The 17,927-nt window shown below is 35.7% G+C and overlaps 1 protein-coding gene across 1 annotated transcript in view; it reads right to left on the reverse strand.

Moving 5' to 3' along the window:
- EDIL3 (EGF like repeats and discoidin domains 3) overlaps window positions 1-17,927 on the reverse strand; it is a 264,656-nt gene that overhangs the window by 220,210 nt on the left and 26,519 nt on the right. The gene's annotated exons all lie outside the window — the stretch shown is intronic.

Below are 17,927 nucleotides of genomic sequence, written 5' to 3' on the forward strand. Positions count from 1 at the left end.
GGGTACCAGACATGTCAGTCAACTGTTTTTAACCACACTAACTTTTGACAGTGTTCTTTGAGGTCTATATTTTCCCCTTTCACAAAACTATTTCTGTGTAGTGAATTTCAAGGACTGGTGTCTTGAATTATGAAGTTAACTTACAAACACAAATACAGGACATTTCATGCAGCACTTATTTTGAAATCTCTGATGTAAATATTACATCTTGGGTTATTTTTGCAAACAGAAGAGTTCCACAGACTGTCTGGAATGCACATGGAGCACACATATATGCTAGAGAAAGTACATTCTGAAAAAAACTTTCCATACTAAAATGGCATTAAAATTATTCACCACTAGTCTTCTTTTAAAACATGAGAGAAAGGGTATACATCAACCTATTAATGTGATATTATCATAGAATAAAATCATAGAACCATAGAATATCCTGAGTTGGAAGGGACACAGAAGGTTCACTGAGTCCAACTCCTGGCTCCACAAAGAACCACCCAAAAATCAAACCACATGTCAGAGTGTTGTCCAAATGCTTCTTGAACACTACAATGCAGATGAAGCCACAGATGTTACTCATTGATTTTTGTTGATTTACATAAGTATTCAATATTTTAAAAAATAAATGAGAGATTTAAAGAGGGTTTCTAATTAGACATATCTCAGCATAGCTTTCAAACTCTCAGTAAAGCAGAGATTTAAACAGTTCAAAGAAATCCAAGAGTTAAAATCCCATTATTAAAGATAGATAAACATACATCCATATGCTCATGATCATAACTGACTTTCAGACCTCACCCTTCTCTTTAGATAATTTGTGAGGTAATTTTAGTAACATGACCACAGAAGTTATTATTCTCCCAAGAAAGCTTAAAAATGAGTAACATGGTGAGCAATTTTACAGGTCTTTTAATACATGGAAAAGAGCCCTCTAAATTCTACAATTTAACACTGTTTAGAATTCTCTCAGCTCAACACACACATTGAAATATTAAATCCATTTTACAGTTGTTTTCTGGTGGAGCTAAACGCCATTATCAAATAGTGGAATTAGGAAAAATCATTGCTGGGTATTGAGTCTCGCATGCAACAAGGACTCAATGAGCTATGTGATATTCCTGCAAAGCAGTGTAGTGTTTAGACATTCCTTTTATTCTTTCATCAAGGTATTAAGATACAACTCATCTCATCTAACCTCGGAAGTCTATGCTATAATGTTTACTGCTGAACTAATCACCTGGGTACTTACTGTCCTCAATGAAGTATTGCAACAAAAATGTCTGCAAAATTAAACTAATTTTCTAGTTTAACTTAGTTTCTTTGTAAACATTTCAGCAATTTCACTTAAAACAATTTAAATAATTTATTGAAATGAAATTAATAATAATTATTAGTAAATATAAATAAATTAAAAAACAAAAACAAAAACAAAACTAGAAATTGAGTCTTTGCCAAACATGTCAGTGGTCTCTCTGAGACTTCTCTGCTTTGTGGGTATTTAGTGAACCTGCACTGAATTATCAGAAAAGCAGTTTCATAGTAAAACAGATACTGAACTGAACAACTTAAGAGTTGCTATATTTTTTGACAATGTCCTTGGTACCTTGACTGCAGATAAGCCATCTTTATCCAGTGGAACTGGAACCAGCTGCAATAAAGGAGAGGAATATGGTAGTGCATCAAGTCGTACATGGAATGTACGTCTGTGAATTTACTGCCTTCAGTCATCAGCTGGAACAAAAATTTGTCTCCAGAACCCACAAGAAGTCTTACAATTTGCACAAAATCTACCTGCAGAATGAAATTGTTGCACTTACTCCAGAGGGGACTGCTCTTGTGCATCAAACACCCCAAGATGACCACCAGTGTCTTAGAAACATCTGACATTGCCAGAAAGCTTATACGCCTGAACACATAAGGGCCATGACATTTTGTGAGCTTATGAGAATTTCTTTGTTATGAAGATAGACCAATGAATTGCATCAAATCCTGATATTGCTACATTGTCATATACATCATGCAAGATCATGCAGAATATCTTTTGCATTCAATTTTGTTCCTTTTTTTCTGAAGTTAGAAAACTAATATTTATTAAAGTAGCTGCTCCAAATTCATGTCTATAATTCACTTTGGGCAGTTGCATACACGCACACAAACACTGCACAAATGTGAAATTAGATCTCAGGTACTCAGTAAATATTGAACACGTAATCTGTACGTCCTGTTTTGTACTAGAGACTAATTGCTACATTTGTTATTTTAGTGTTGAATATGCTTTCTGGTTCCTAAGAAATGAGAAAGATATCACAGATTAACTAACAGAAGATCTGAATATTAGATCTGAGATTTATATTAAACATATAAATAAGAACTACATCTATAGTTGAATTTTTAGATACCTCATGCCACCGAAACAGAGAATAAAATGCTGTTTTCAGAGAAATACATTGAACAACCTCGTGTTGACCACCTTCTTTAATGGCAAACAAACATTTCATATCATTTTGCTGTCTTTAGAAGGGGAGGGGGGGGAGGGGGAAAAAAAGTGTTATCTATGAATAAACCAAATTTGACATTTTTTTCTCTTTTGGAAGTCACTTATGACTAGAATCCATTGAGAGAGAATGAAATAAAAAGCATACAGAATAATACAACCCCGTTCATCATAAAATCTTGGGTGACAACTTTGTAAGGGTTCTACAGGATGATGGCAAACAAAGAAAACATTTAATCTTAACTACTTTTCTTGTGATTTTGATGTGAAAAGGTGGTTTTGTTGCTGTTTATTTGTTTGGTTTTTAATGCTCTACAATGCATTATAATAAGTGGTTGCGTACAAAATAGTTTTTAAATCTGCCAATAATTCCTAGATGACATACAAATATTAGTGTACAAAATGCATGTAGTTTACACATTAAAAATATGAAATTTGGTGGTTTTCTACTATGAAAATTTCAAATAAAGATATGTTAATTATGTAGCTTAATCAAAATTCACAAGTTACCTGATTCACAAGAACCAATGACTGTCCATATCTAAATACGTTAAACATATGAAAACATATTTACTATTTTCAATTTTCCAGCAGTTTCTAACCTACTACTCCCTAGGAGCTTTCCACACCTGCATAAATCAGTTTAATTAGCAGATACTCAGCTGGATCGTATTCTGTGTCAACTTGATTTTTCAGCTTTAAAAACAGACAATTATTCTTCAAGTGTATATGCTTTTTTTTTCATTTTACCTAGGTGGATAAAACTGCAAATGCTTTCTCATGTATGCAAATGCAATTCCCACCAAGCACTGTGTAAGTTTGTTGTGACTATGCATTATTCAGTGACAGATCAAGCTTTGATACAGTGGTAACAGCTCTGTTTCAGGAAGGACTGAGACTTGTGTAGCTTCCCCTTGGTTACAGCTGGGAAGTTAACTGCCCTGCCTGAGACAAATCAGTCTGCCCCTCTTTCCTGGGTGAAAACCACAAGTAACGAATGCAAATGAAGACTGGCTCCACAAAGCCAGTCACTCCCTGCTGCTGTCCTTTCTTTTGTGTAATTCTGGAAGAGATGGGACAGGCATGAGAGAGGCTGGAGAGGTCTTCAGATGAAATCTGGAGCCTTCCAGCTTCTCACACACCTCTTGCAGAAGGTCTGAGAGGACTTGGCTCTGGTAATTACCACTTCCCCAGGTCCATAAGAAAATACAGTTTAGTTGATGTACAGGTTTTAATAATCATTATCACTGTCCTCTTGAAAATCTTTTAAGATGTATTACTTCCCTGTAAGTCTCACATCAGTTTGTCTCAGAATTATTATTATTATTTTTTTTTTTTTTAAAGTAATTTAGTGAAATGTTTGGGGGTTTGACAGCACAAAGCCAGTCTTCTTTTCTTACCAGTAACTCACAAATCTACTCAAAAAATTGTTGTAATATGAACAAAACTCCTAAATTCAAAATAGATGCATGAAAAATGCACCTCTGCAGATTCCTGTTTAATGAAATTCTGATATGTCTGACTCTCCTCAAGAGAACAGATTTGGAGCTGTGTCACTCCACATTTGCAATACTGCACTGACTTTTCAGAGATATTTTTGCTTGTGAAAATATGCCTTCAGGTGCTGTTATCTAAAAAGTGCCTCCTCCCTTCCCTGCAAATCTAGACTGTATTGAAGACTATCTTATAACTCTAATATAACTTTTCCTACCTTCTAGTAACAATTGCTGGATGCAAGGAGATGACTGGGTACATGAGAAATCCAAATCCAAACCATGCACTTAGGATGAACATCAAGATTTCACTACTTGCTGCAGGAACTGTCTATTAAAGAGTCAATAAATAAATTATACTTCTCCTCTTGATTGTTATTTTTATCAGTTATGTCAATTAAACATGTTTCTGTGTTTCTTCCCTTATCATAATAATCTTCAGATGATTGGCCAAAGTACAGCTAACAAAGCACAAATGACTAGAAGCAGCTTGCTGTTTATAATGCTTGCTGTTTAACTTCACTCTTTCAATGTGCCATTTGCAAGAAAACACACAAACATGAAGATATAAGCTGACAATAATCCACAACTGCATATAGCTATAATTATTAATGCATTAGTGAAATTAATTCAATTTTAAATATGCCTACAGTTCAACAGATATACAATATTCAAAGGCAATTACACATTACATATAACAGAGACTACAGCCAGCAGAGGGGAAAACAAAGATGCAGTACCATTATGAACACAGGCATATTTGTACAGATAAGTCATTTTTACAAGCAAAGTCCTAAACCTAGTTTCCCTGCCACTACTGTTTCTTTAGAATTGCATTAATATTAGATTCACCTTTCCCTCATTGATTGTTTACTAATCATTTTATTCCAGTAAAGTTAAGGACATATTTCAAGAAGTACTTCTCCTGAAATAAAAGCAAGTCAATTTTATAGTATTTCTGCCTTCAGCTGAAAAGGTAGACATCCAGGGAGCACTCTACATTCCCTTTGGGAGAAAAGGTTTAGTTCACATCTCACTCACAGAATGAAGGGCAGGATTCCAATAGTTGATGGTGAAATTATCCACTCTTCCTTCATCTTACTGTCTGTAGCCTCTCATTTGTATCAGCAATATCAGACCCATGGAAAAATAAAACAAAACAAAATAAACAGCAGGTGTTGGAGATAGGGAGAATGGGTAATTGGTTAAAAAAATTGTACTAAGAGAAGGGCAAAATGGGGCAACAGAATGCCAGTCGAGAATACAAGAGCTGAAAACTGGTGATCTGTATGAGAAAGCTTAATCTTGTAAATAATGGCACTGACAAAGGCATCCAGAGAACACGTGCAGATCCCCAAAGAGGTGGCAGAACCACTCTGCAAAATACATACAGATGATTTCATGTCTGTTAGTGAGCATTGGACAATACTAATTTGTGTGTGTGTATGTGTGTGTGTTTTTTTTAAGAAAAAAAAGCACCTTCCTTTTAAAAATACAGTCAGATGATTTCATGTTTGTTAGTGAGCACTCAACAACACTGAAAGTTATATTTTTTAAAAAACTTCCTTTAAAAATTTTTCTTCTGTTGGTTAACTAGTAGGAGGCTAACATAGTTTAAAAGACACACACACAACCAAACTGTTACCTACTTTTAGTTTGAAAGTTAAACTATTACATGCAAAATGGCTCAGGCATCATGCAGAGTTTTCCATGAACAAATTTCTACAAATGTTAGCACTGTGAATCAATTTATATAATTATGTAAATCTGGACAAAACAATACCAGTTGTCATGTCCAGATTTATTTATTTATTTATCTATTTATTTATTTTTGAAGTGGTTAAAAATCTAATTATACACTTTCCTGGATTTTATTTTCATATTCATGTGGATCCTAACTCTGATATCTTTTGGCAGGCTCCATTTTAACAGCTGTCAATGTGAAAGTTTTGTATTATCAATATGCACCAACAGCCATTCTCATTAAGCCAACACAAGTTTTCCACCAGACTGAGGAAATACGGAAATACACAGTACTGAATGCTGCTAAAATGCTTTGTCTTTGGGATATAAATTAGGAAGTCAGAAACAATTAGTCAAGGCCCAGAAGCTGATCTCTCAGGTTTTTAACTGCTGCTGGTAGCAATCGTTTAATATGGGACATGTGACCATTCAGTTACAATTTCTTCATGCATTAGCAACTGAAAGCCAAGCAGTGTTGACAGATTAAAATGACAGATTAAGATGACATCTTAAAAAAATTCTCATCATAAAAAGGCTCTTACTGATTGTCACCTTGCTCCTCTGATTAACTTTTCAACACTTAACATACATTTTCATCATACCATTTTTCAGCATGTGCAGTAACTTGATTTTATCCTCTAAAGTAGTTCTCCAAAGACATGTAAATCTTAATTTTAGGAGACATACTGTTAAGATACCATTTCCAGAAATGTGGTCTCTGTCTCATGGTGGTCAAAACTGCAGGTTCAGAACTATACCCACCTATGGAGAATGCCCTACTTGTCATAAGCATTTTTACTCTGAAGATTTTACTTTGACAGTTAAATCACTGCTCAGTCTTCAAGAATACAAACTTACTTTGAAACATCTGTATTTTCAATATGTTAACTGAATAATTGTAGTTTTAGAAAATTTCTTCACAATGAATCCATATCCTCAGTTCTGTGCAATGAAAACTTTGTGATGGGTAAGTGAAAAAGTAAGTAAGTACGAATTTATCTGACAGTTTCTCAAATCAATGGTTCTTGAGCCCTGCAGTTACTACAGTCTCAACACATGAAACAGAAACAGATTTCACTTCAAAGTCCATAATCCCCTACAATGCTGCTTGTCCGTATTTCCCATGTGAATGCCATATGTTGTTATTATAATGTATTCTGAAACTTCTACTCTGTTGTTCACATAGCAGATCACACTAAACTACTTAAAACTCCTGTTTCATGGAACAAGTGTACAAAAATAACCATTCAAACAATTCCTGATGCTGTCCCTGAGAAGATTGTTTCCACCTTTATTGTTACTTCTCCTGGATTATGAAGTGGGATAGGCAGAACAGCTGTTTACACAAACAAAAGAAAAGGCAGAGGGAGAAAAGAAAAAATAGTACCAAATGGAGATAGTATGAAGAAAAAAAAAAAAAAAAGAAAAAAAAAAAAAAGAAAGAGAAGAGGAAGAGAAGAGGAAGAGGAAGAGAAGAGGAAGAGAAGAGGAAGAGAAGAGGAAGAGAAGAGGAAGAGAAGAGGAAGAGAAGAGGAAGAGAAGAGGAAGAGAAGAGAAGAGAAGAGAAGAGAAGAGAAGAGAAGAGAAGAGAAGAGAAGAGAAGAGAAGAGAAGAGAAGAGAAGAGAAGAGAAGAGAAGAGAAGAGAAGAGAAGAGAAGAGGAGAAAGAGGAAGAAAGGAAGGAAGAGGAAGAGAGGAAGAGAGGAAGAGAGGAAGAAAGGGAGAAAGGGAGAAAGATAGAGAGAAAGAGGGTCATTCTCATCTTTTTAGATTCCTGTCTGGGTATCTCCTGTCACCTGAGACAAAATCATGACCAAAAAAAATATATATCTCAACAGTGCAGGGAAAAAAATGGTATTGAGTGCAGAGTAAGATCTCTCCATCCCCCTGACTGAATCCTTAAATATCTAATTTGAGAGAAACAGACACTGGTAAAATCCTTGGAGGGAGAGAAAATGCTTTCATAGCTTTTTCCTCAGATTACTTGTTCTGCCCTTGCCTGCTGGGTTTTTCAGAAAGAAGTACATTTGTAAAGGAACACTTGTCCTCCGCCTTGGAGGTTATCACAAAATCTATATTGGAAACCTCAGCTAAAGCTTCTACATATTTACTATTTTTCCTATTTTCACTAAGCAAATTACATTTTTTCCCTGTAGTTTGCGTCTTTCCTTTTGCAAGGAAAATCTATACTCAAGTCCTTCCTTGCAGAAGCTTTAAAATTGATTCTTTGTGGTGGTGGTCGTGATGCCTGAATATATATGAAATCTTTTCAGTCATGAGTCTTGGACCAGTGAATTCATCCCTCACACTTCTGTTTATTTCATTCTGAAAGTGGCACCTTCTCAGCAGAGAGCCTCCCTGGATTTACTGTGTGAATTTCCCTGGTTCTCTTGGAAATTAAGGGAGGGATCCATTCCTGGTAAGACAGAGGGATCCATCCTGTATCTGAATGGTTAATAGTTATGGCAGCACTCTGAGTTGCCCCCTGAGAATAAAGTGGGGTTTTGATTGCCACTTGCTCAAGAAGAAGCCAATGTCTGATTACCTTATCTATCAGCTTTTTCACAGTGCATCACACTTCTGAAATTTTCACTACATTCACGTTGTAGGAGTTCATTTACTATATCCCGTGCTTCTGCTATAGCTCTGGACTTGCAAGTCCATCACATAGCACAAGTTTAATTGCAATAGGTATTCCTGCATTACTCCACACATGGGCATTGTCACTTACTTTAGGTTAATTTGTAAAAGTTATTGCTCTAAAATTTCACATACAGAGAACTCAATGATCTTCATCCCTTCCAACCTGAGGTATTCAGTTTTATCTAAGAAACATGCTCCAAAAGTTTACTAACTTGCTTGTGATTTAATAATGGTATTTTAAGCAAGAGAGAGACACCCAGATGAAGATATAAATACACTTGTCTCTTTGTCTCTTTTAAGTATTGGCACTAGCAATAGATACAAAACACCATTAAACTTCTTAAGTTGATGGCTGGACTTGATGAACTTGAAGGTCTTGCTCAACCTAAATAATTCTTCTTGATTCTATGAACGCTTAAAAGTGACAGGACATGTAACAGCCCTTCCCTAGTCACAGTGCTCTTACATCCAAATAGACAAGTTACACGCATGCCTTGATGCTAATGTAACTGTTGTCCATTTTGAGTCTCTGAGAGTACATTTCTTAAATGGATGAAGCCGAAGTAGATTATTATGCAAATACAGAACAGGCATTTTGCTCAGAACCTGTGATTATATTTTAACATGAGATTTCCCATTTAAAATAAATGTAAACTATGCAGTAAAATAGATCTTAAGAGGTTGGAAATAGTGGTCTCCAACTATTCTTACAGGATTTGTAATTTTGTTGCTGTTTCTAGAAACTTTGCTTGCTGGTACCCACAATAAAGGTAAGAACTCCTCCCCTGTAAAGAATCTGAAACCACAGATTCAAATCTCACAAAACCCCCGTTACCAGTGTGACTCTTCTCCTATCCCTCTCATTCTTCCCACTACTGGATATGAAACACAGTTTATTTCCTCCCATTTGAAAAACAGGGGGGTTATCACCTCCTGGTACTATTTGAATAGAAGAGATAAATGCATATAGCTAGATGAAAGAAAACATATCAGAAGAAGTAAGCTCTTAATTCTGGATTTAGACACTAGAGTTGGTTATTATGAGCTGAACTATTTGTATCAGATACATGGATTTCCAAAATCTGCCCCTAAAGCCTCATCAGTCAAAAGTGCATAAAGAAAGAGTAGAAGATTTTAATACCTTTTCATACTTGCTGCTAATTCACCATCAAATAATCAAAAAGCATATTACCTGTTTTCTAGTATTGCTCTGATAATAGATAATTATGGGGATCACATCCGCAACAAAATCAAAATGTTCAACAACTCCACTGGGTAAGTGGGAAGATAAATTAAAAATCTTTTTGTACTCAAATGGATGAAGCAACACAAACCATCTCCCACGCAGAGCATCTGGATGCACTATGCTATATCCAGTAGGGTTTTGTTTCTGTAGTTGTTTGGATTTTTTAGACTGACTGAAAAAGCAGGGGGTTACTCAGTTTCTAGAGTTGTTTGAGTTTGTGGGATGGTAACAATGCCATGAGATGGAAATGGCCAGCACACTCCTGTCTGAGTAGACTCACCTGAAACTGGTTTCCAACCAGTTTCCAACTTAAATGGAAAGTTCCCATTTAAAAATAATCCATTTCATTATTATAGTGTATTTATGTAAATACATGTTCACTTTTCACAGTCACAGTGTTTGCGACCTTGTAGGGGGTCTCCCTGTGCCTGTAGGAGCCCTGGACATGCTCCGACTTCATGCTGGAAGCTGGTGGGTAGCTAAGGTATCTCAGTGCGGCCAGGACACAGTGCCTCTGCGTAGAACAGTCTGGATCATCACAAAAGCCAGGCCTCACCTGCAGTGTGGGACTTCTGACACTGCATCTCATGGAGACACAAGAAAACAAACTAAGAAATGAGGGAGAGGCAGCAATCTGGATAAAACCACTGGTTTTAAAAGCTGTGGCTAACTTTCATCACTACTTTAGTCCTAAGTGGTGACTGTAGCAGGCTGTGGAAACACCTTGAAAAACTATGTAATTCTGCCAATTAAGTACTGAAAATTAGTAGTTACAAGGAATTAAATGCAGATTTTAAGTATGACAAATAGCAAACATATAAGACAAATTTGAGTAGGGTGATAAGACACTGTGACTTTAAAAGAATGCCTTGACACTAACAAATTATTGTTTGCAAACTTTGAAATGCAGGAACATGTAGCTTAAAAGTGTGACCATCTACTATTCTCCATGCTAATGGCATTCACATGACAAAACAAATAGAGTAAGCAACCTCCGGTGTCTGTATTAACAACTGTTCCTAAAAGATACATTAAGAATTAGACACAGGTTTATATACTTTGAGCAAGCAAACCTTCTGTCATTGACTAGTTTCATCTCTCATCCACAACTGTAAAACCTCTTTTTGTCAGAATAAAGTTTTCCAGCTTTTCTTCTTCAGATGATTTTAAGGAAAGAAAATGATTGAATGAGGTAAGAGAAATATGTTGTTTTAGCCACAGGCTGGACCTGGTGGGCATTGTATCATAGGTGAACAGTGCTGTGTTATATAGGACTGATAGATAATTTACTCATGTAAGAATGCTTTGAGGTGAACTTTGTGAATTAGAGTTTAATTTCATGAATACTTTGGACTGCCAAAAGAGGTGGGGAAAAAAAAAAAAAAAAAGTTTTCAATAAAGGAGAACTGTTTTCTATTTGTACCTTGAAACAAAATTTCATTTTGTAACTAAATTGTGGTTTCCTTAGCAAAGTAAAAAATACTCCCAAACCATATAATACATTATTACAGAAAACAAACCCTAACATTTTTGTCTTGGAGGAAGTGCCATTTTTTCCATTTTGATCAGCAAAGCAGAATTATCCTCAAAGCTCACGTCAAGAATGTACAGTGAAAGATATTAGAGATACCACTGTTTTTTAATTTATTGGAAGTGTTCATGGCACATAATGGTTGACACAGTTAATTACAGGAAAAAGAGAAATGACATCACAGTTGTAACAAAGGAATGAACCCATGGAGGTACCTGCTGTGTCACTAATACTGCTTGTAGTTGTTTGCTATACCTGCTGCTCATTTTGTGAACTCCAAATGTCATAAACAAAACTGATGAGAACTTAGATCTACAATAAATGTATGGTCTGTGAGCTGAATTTTAAGAATTCTTTAAGAAACAATACTGTGACAGTATCAGGTATCTAGAGCATCCTGCCTCAGTTTCCTTTTTTGAAAAGACAATGATATCGTCCCATTTCAGACAGTTGTTATGGAAATGTTTTCAAACATATTCAGGAAGCATACAAAGATATTACAAGGATGAGCACAGATGAGCCTGCAAGGAAATTAATCATTCTATTTCAGAATACTATGCAATAAATAATGCTCTGCCCTGCTGTGATTATGAGGCAAACAGTCTTTGAACTTGTAACTCTTCTCTGGGATAAATAACTGGAAAAAAATCTTTCATGTAGGTTTGGATTCTGGACTCTCATCTTCCCAGTTTGCCAACCAGACGTGCACAGACAGTGTAGTCCAAAGGGCAAGCTGAGAAGTGCTTCTTGATGGAGCTGAAAAATGACTGCTCAGATAGCAGGGAATTAAATACAAAACAGTCACACTGTGTTGTATCAAAGAGCTCACAAGAAGAAACAACAATTTAAATCAAAAGTTTACAAAACAAGTCAATAACATTACTGTACTGCTATACTCTGAGATTCCAGCAATTTACAATGAGACTTCTTAAGTCAGAGTAGGTGCCTTTATATTTGGAAAGAATCCTGCAAAGGTTTTTCTTCAATGAGTATGTCCATATTGTTTTTTGAATCTGAGAAAAGCTGTGGCAATAAAATATGCCCCAAAGGTCATACTGTGTACAAAAACACTTGATTAAGAAGTAGGTCCATCAGTTTGCTTTGAACAAAATATATTTATTTGATGTCACCTCATTTTTGCAGCACGAACAATCATTTTATTTCTCTCCTGATTTTGCATTCCTTTAAAATTCTCACCCATCTTTTACTCACTTCAAAGTCTGCTACTTTCCCATATTGTCTTGTTACCCCTATGTCTTCTCTGCCCTCCTTGTTTCCACCAGGGCAGCCAGAAGGCATAAGATGCTTTCAAGAAGAAAAGTAGAAGAAGAAATGATAGAGATAGGATTGCAGCCTACATTCAACACTACACATACATCTTACTCCATTCACTATAATATATTCCTGACCTTAATGCTTTCAGTATTTCAGTAGTGTTGGTGTGTAAAATTCAGGAAGATAAACACAGGCATGTTTTGGACTTTTAAGGTGTGACTGTCGCATGGGGCAGAGGAACAGGATGTGCCACAATGCAGGCAGATTAGTTCACTCTGATGTCTTAACACAGACCTATATTTATTGGCAAATCTTTAATCCCTGCTTAATCTTTTGATTATCTGCTATTCAGGAAGAACTTTATTTAAAGTTTGATTTTTAATCCCTGTACTGACCAAAAATGTTTCACCTTACCTGAACAACAGGTACATATACTCATGTATTTCAAAGACAATTAGGAAAAAAATATCAACTTCTGTCTGTAAGCTCAACATACTTGCTATTATGTCAACAGAACAGCAGACACTCCTGCAGTGTCTATTTAGGCAAGACCAATACCTTTACACGAGTAAATTCCAACAAGCTAAGATACAAAAGCTCATTAGAAAGTCACCTGCATTTTTCTAAAGAATCCTGCATTACCATTAAGTTCACTGCATAACAGCTCAAAAGCTGATGATGCTACTTACTTGAGGAGATAAACTATTAAGAGAGCATATGCACCGCTGCCTTGTACCATAGTAAAGGCTCTCAGCTTTGTAGGAGGGGTATTTAATCAAGTATTAAAGCATAAGACAGACTACATTAAGACCATTCAGACAACATGAATTCTTCCTTCCCTCCTCTGCAGTGCTTGCTTTTTGTGCACATGCTTTTTTTTTTTTTTTTTTTTTTTTTCCCCTAAGAACGTAAATAAGTTATTGCAGCTGAATGTGAAAAGAGATATATGAACTCAAACATAACAAGATGCTACAAAAATTGAAGTGACTAGCTTAGACTGAATAACAGGAACCACAAAGGTTCTTTCATGGACAGACAAATTAACAGTTTCCTGTTTCCAAACTTTATATAGGACACAGCTTTAGACTCATATTTAAAAATCATTAAAATAATCTCAGAAATTTAGGATTTTTGTATGGCTCACTGAAAATGAAGCACTCAACCGAGTACACATTTCTGAAAGAAAGCAAATTGAAGCGGAGAGCAGGAACAGCCCAATGCTCGATGAATTTTAACATTCTTCAAGGTGGCATCATCTAAGTAATTAAACTGATTACATTTGAGAACTCAAAAGGCCTAGAGATAAATTCCTAATCTTGAGGAGTCCTAAAATCCTTGATTATTAATCTGCTAATTGTGTGAACACACTTACTATTAACTTCAGTGGTTCAGAAACAGAAAAGAGAAGAAAACAACCTTTGACAATTGCTCAAAGCCGTTTTAAATAATAAAGTGAATTTCTCAACTCTGATTCCCACTGCAGCCATTCAAAGAAAGTAATTGCATTCTGTATCAGAAGTCAAGTTTAAAGGTAATGCAGGGGTAGTTAGAATTATTCTCAGACTTCCAAATATTAGCTATACTTAGTTCCTATTCCAATGGGAAATATTACTCATCACAAGATGTGTAGGAAGGAATCTATATCCAGTGCACCCATGCTCCTCTCTACTGGAGAAGAGAAAACATTTAATGTTACCATATTTACACCATTTACACCCAACAACAGGAGAGCACTATTATTACTCAGCAAGCCTTATTACCTAAGTTATAAAAAAATGCAAACATCCTGCTTCAGTGTTATCTTAATCCCCCTCTGCACCTTTTGTTTTATGTCCTTTTTAAACTACTTCTAACACTGTTTCATCCACAGTCTCATTCACTGCAATCGTGGCAGACCTTGCACATTACAAAAAATCTTCCAGTTCATAAGGAGAAGAGACTCATGATCCTTCTGCATTGTATATGTGCATAGAAAAGATGATTTTTAATTATTATTATTATTTTTTTTTTCATATTAATCCACAGAAAATTTTGCCCTCACTTCACAGAACCACAGAATTGATGAGGGCACTTCCTACACCCAGGTCAGTTCCTCCAGAGCTACATTCCCAATAACCCTCAATCTCTAGGTATAGGCCATTTTTTTCTGAGGAATGAAAGGATGGAGGGGGAAATTAGATACATTTTTATAATTATACAGACCCAAGCTACCTCTCCAGGAATGTTCCAAGATGAAAAGGAAAAGGGAAGGTAAACACAACTGGTTCCATGTCTTGCCCCAATTTCCCTTACCCACACACAAATACCTAGATTTCAGACCTGCAACCCCTCTTTGGTGTTTTTCTTTCAAGGAATAAATAATTCCTCTTCTTTTGTATGGATGTCCAGATATGCTTATAACCTTTATCACAATTCTGTAACTTCCAGGGACTATTTGTGTCTGCTTTCATAAACAAAAAGACTTATGCAATTAAATTAATTTTTAAATGTGTATCAATTCACCGAGCAGTATATTAGGAGACTCTTCCTAGAAGTTTTTCCTAGAAGTTTTGTGAAAATAACTGGCTGTTGAACATTTATTTTACACCTTCCCTCCAAAACAAACAAACAAAAAAAAACACCACCTGCAGCTTACTTGAGCTTCACCAGGTATCAGACAGCTTATTCTATAACACTCCTAAAAGTTTTATAATCTGCTTTTACAGTCACAGGACCTCATTAAAAAAAAACTTTTCACTGAACTACTTATACAAATACTTCAAGATCACTTTCTGACAAGCCACATGTAATATACAGGCACAGAACAATGTACACTTTCAGAGCTTAATTAAAAATAATTTATTCATATTCAAAATTCACAAAACACTGTTAAAAATTGTGTGAATATTTAAATGGAAGGGAATAGGCTGCTGATCTCTGAAAGAAGCACCTGAATCTGATGCCAGCTCAAAACTGCCACAGTTGGTTACCAGTTCTCTGGCAACAGTCTGAGAAAAAACACTCATGAGGTGAACAGGAAATCATAATACCAACTCTTTATTTTTGCTGCAGTGACCGGATTTTTTCAACCTGCCTGTCTTTTCAGAGCAAAACCAAGTGATTTCTCTTGACAACAAGCCTTGGAACTGCCTCTGAAAGAACAGTGGCAGCCACATGATTTAAATTTAAAAAATTAGTTACCTCATTAAGTACTAATGCATGTTCAGCAGGAAGACAATCCTACACAGTGAGAGCGTATGGGCTAGATGATTAAACTGAACAGCTAGCAGAACAAATGCATTCAGGTTCAGCAGGTAAAATTCCAGAGCCCAGGCTTCTGAGATAATTGTTGTTTGGCTTTTTAACCCCAGTCTCATTTGAGGAATTGCTACACAATGGGACAGGTGAGGCAAGTGAAGGCCTCCCATGACCAGGTGAGACAATTAAACAGCATCACTCTTTCCAAAGCACCTGAATGTGTAGGGCTACAGAAGGAGAGTGTCTATAATCCTACAGCAGAAGCCTGAAATACCTTAGCAGAGTGCTTTGAAAGCTCTGACCTTAGAAATAACAAAACTCACACACAAACAAAATACATATAAATAAAATTGCAAAGGCATGTCCCTAAGGTGTATACGTATTCTTAGGCTACACACACTCCAAAAGTACTTTTTTGTTGTTGTTACACATATCATATTAATAAATAATAATGTAACCTATGTTACTTAATAAATGTCCTTAATAAATGTCAGTGCACATTCTACATGGGTTATAGAGAGTATGTGTATTAAACCACATAGAGTACTATGTTTCTTGCTTACAGAGCTTCTTGCTTACTCCTTGCTGTGAGTTGCCAAATACCAGTTCTTTGCCATCCAGAACCCCTGCAAGTGGCACTCCTCCTGAGCTCACAGACATCTACCTGATTTCAGCCTTGCTGTTCCTTTTGGTAAAAGGACAATCTTGGTAATTTTTTTCAGGACAGGAAGGTGAACATATGTAAATCAAAAATATGTTTTCTTCTCTTGTGGTTACTTCACAGAGAAAGCTGTTAAATGTGGAGTATTGCTTTGTTGTACAAATTGGTATTTCTTCTATCTTTTTAGGAGACTTTCTATTTGGATGCACTTGTAGATGTTCACTTAACGTTTATAGGCTGGCCACTCATTCCTCTAGTATTGTTCTCCTCCATGTACAATGACAACAGTTGTGCAGATCATTTTTTATTATAGTAATGGTGCATTTTGAGAGAGGATGTGACAGGACAAGTTCTCTTTCCAACAATGTGAGTAAGAACATTTGGTGAAATGCAACACCACACAAATGCTAATACAAGCTTGGGTTTTTTAAAAAAGAATAGGTGTTGGAGATTAATTCCTGATTTCCTTCAACAGGAAAAGATGTTGGAGATTATTTCTTTAATAAACTACGGTAAGCACCTGAAAGCAGTGTTCTTACATTGGAAGCTCTTGCTAACATGTTACGAATCAGCAAGAGTGCTTATAGTATATGAATTTAGGCTTAAGGTAAGAAGTCAGTCTACAAACTTTGTAAAAAGACCTGTCATATTCCGTAAGCACCTGCATTGTTTAAAATTTTCTTGCTGGTGTAACCAACAATAGAATTAGAACAAGAAATAAAAAGAAAAGTTATTAAAAGTGGAAAATCAAAACAAAACAAAAACAAACAAACAAAAACAAACAAACAAAATTAACATGAAGTTTGACAATGTATTACTAGTATGCCTTGTGGAGACATAAAGAGCAGACATGGAAGTAAAAAAAAGATGAACTGAGTGAGACGAACATTGCTAATGAGTGATAGAGAATGTTACAAACATGGTAGCTTAGATAACATCTATGCTAAAAAAGTTCTTTTTAAAAGACAGAGTTGTTGGTGAAATACAATTGAAACTTACAATTCTGTCATTGTCCAAAAAGGAGGCTCAAAATGATCTAAAGCATCTGACACTTCCCCTAAATACTTTTTCAAACAACTGATGTCTTCTGTTGTGCTCACAACCACCTTCTACATGAATTTCTTTATTCTTTCACTAAGAAAAGGAAAGCTATTGTTCTCTTTCTTCCTCCCCAACCATGACTTTTCTTCTCTAAACAACAAACTAACAGATATAGCTAAAAATAAAAGTGAGCTGAAGATTGGAAAGATATTCTATTGTATCACTGTCTTGAATTTGCCTTCAAAACCACTCTTTTATTATGATAATACAGTTTGTATTGATAATATTCTGTGCTGAAACGTAGATGGCAATAGCATTTATGGATATGTTTGAACTGCTTTTTCTTTTTTTCCCAGCAATTCTCAAGCTTATGCCATAATTGCATAGAATCATAGAATGATTTAGTATAGGACACCTAGAGGCACAGCAGTTTGTTATGGATACTGGCTCTTCCAGAGCAATCACAACCCTCAGTTTTACCTAACATGTTCCATTTACCAGAGGTATGCCCACATCCACGACAACAGATATCCTGCCCATGTCTTCCAGATTAATTAGAAGTGTCATTTT

This window comes from Aythya marila (genome assembly GCF_965140915.1).
Source record: "Aythya marila genome assembly, chromosome: Z".
In the NCBI taxonomy this organism is placed as follows: domain Eukaryota; kingdom Metazoa; phylum Chordata; class Aves; order Anseriformes; family Anatidae; genus Aythya; species Aythya marila.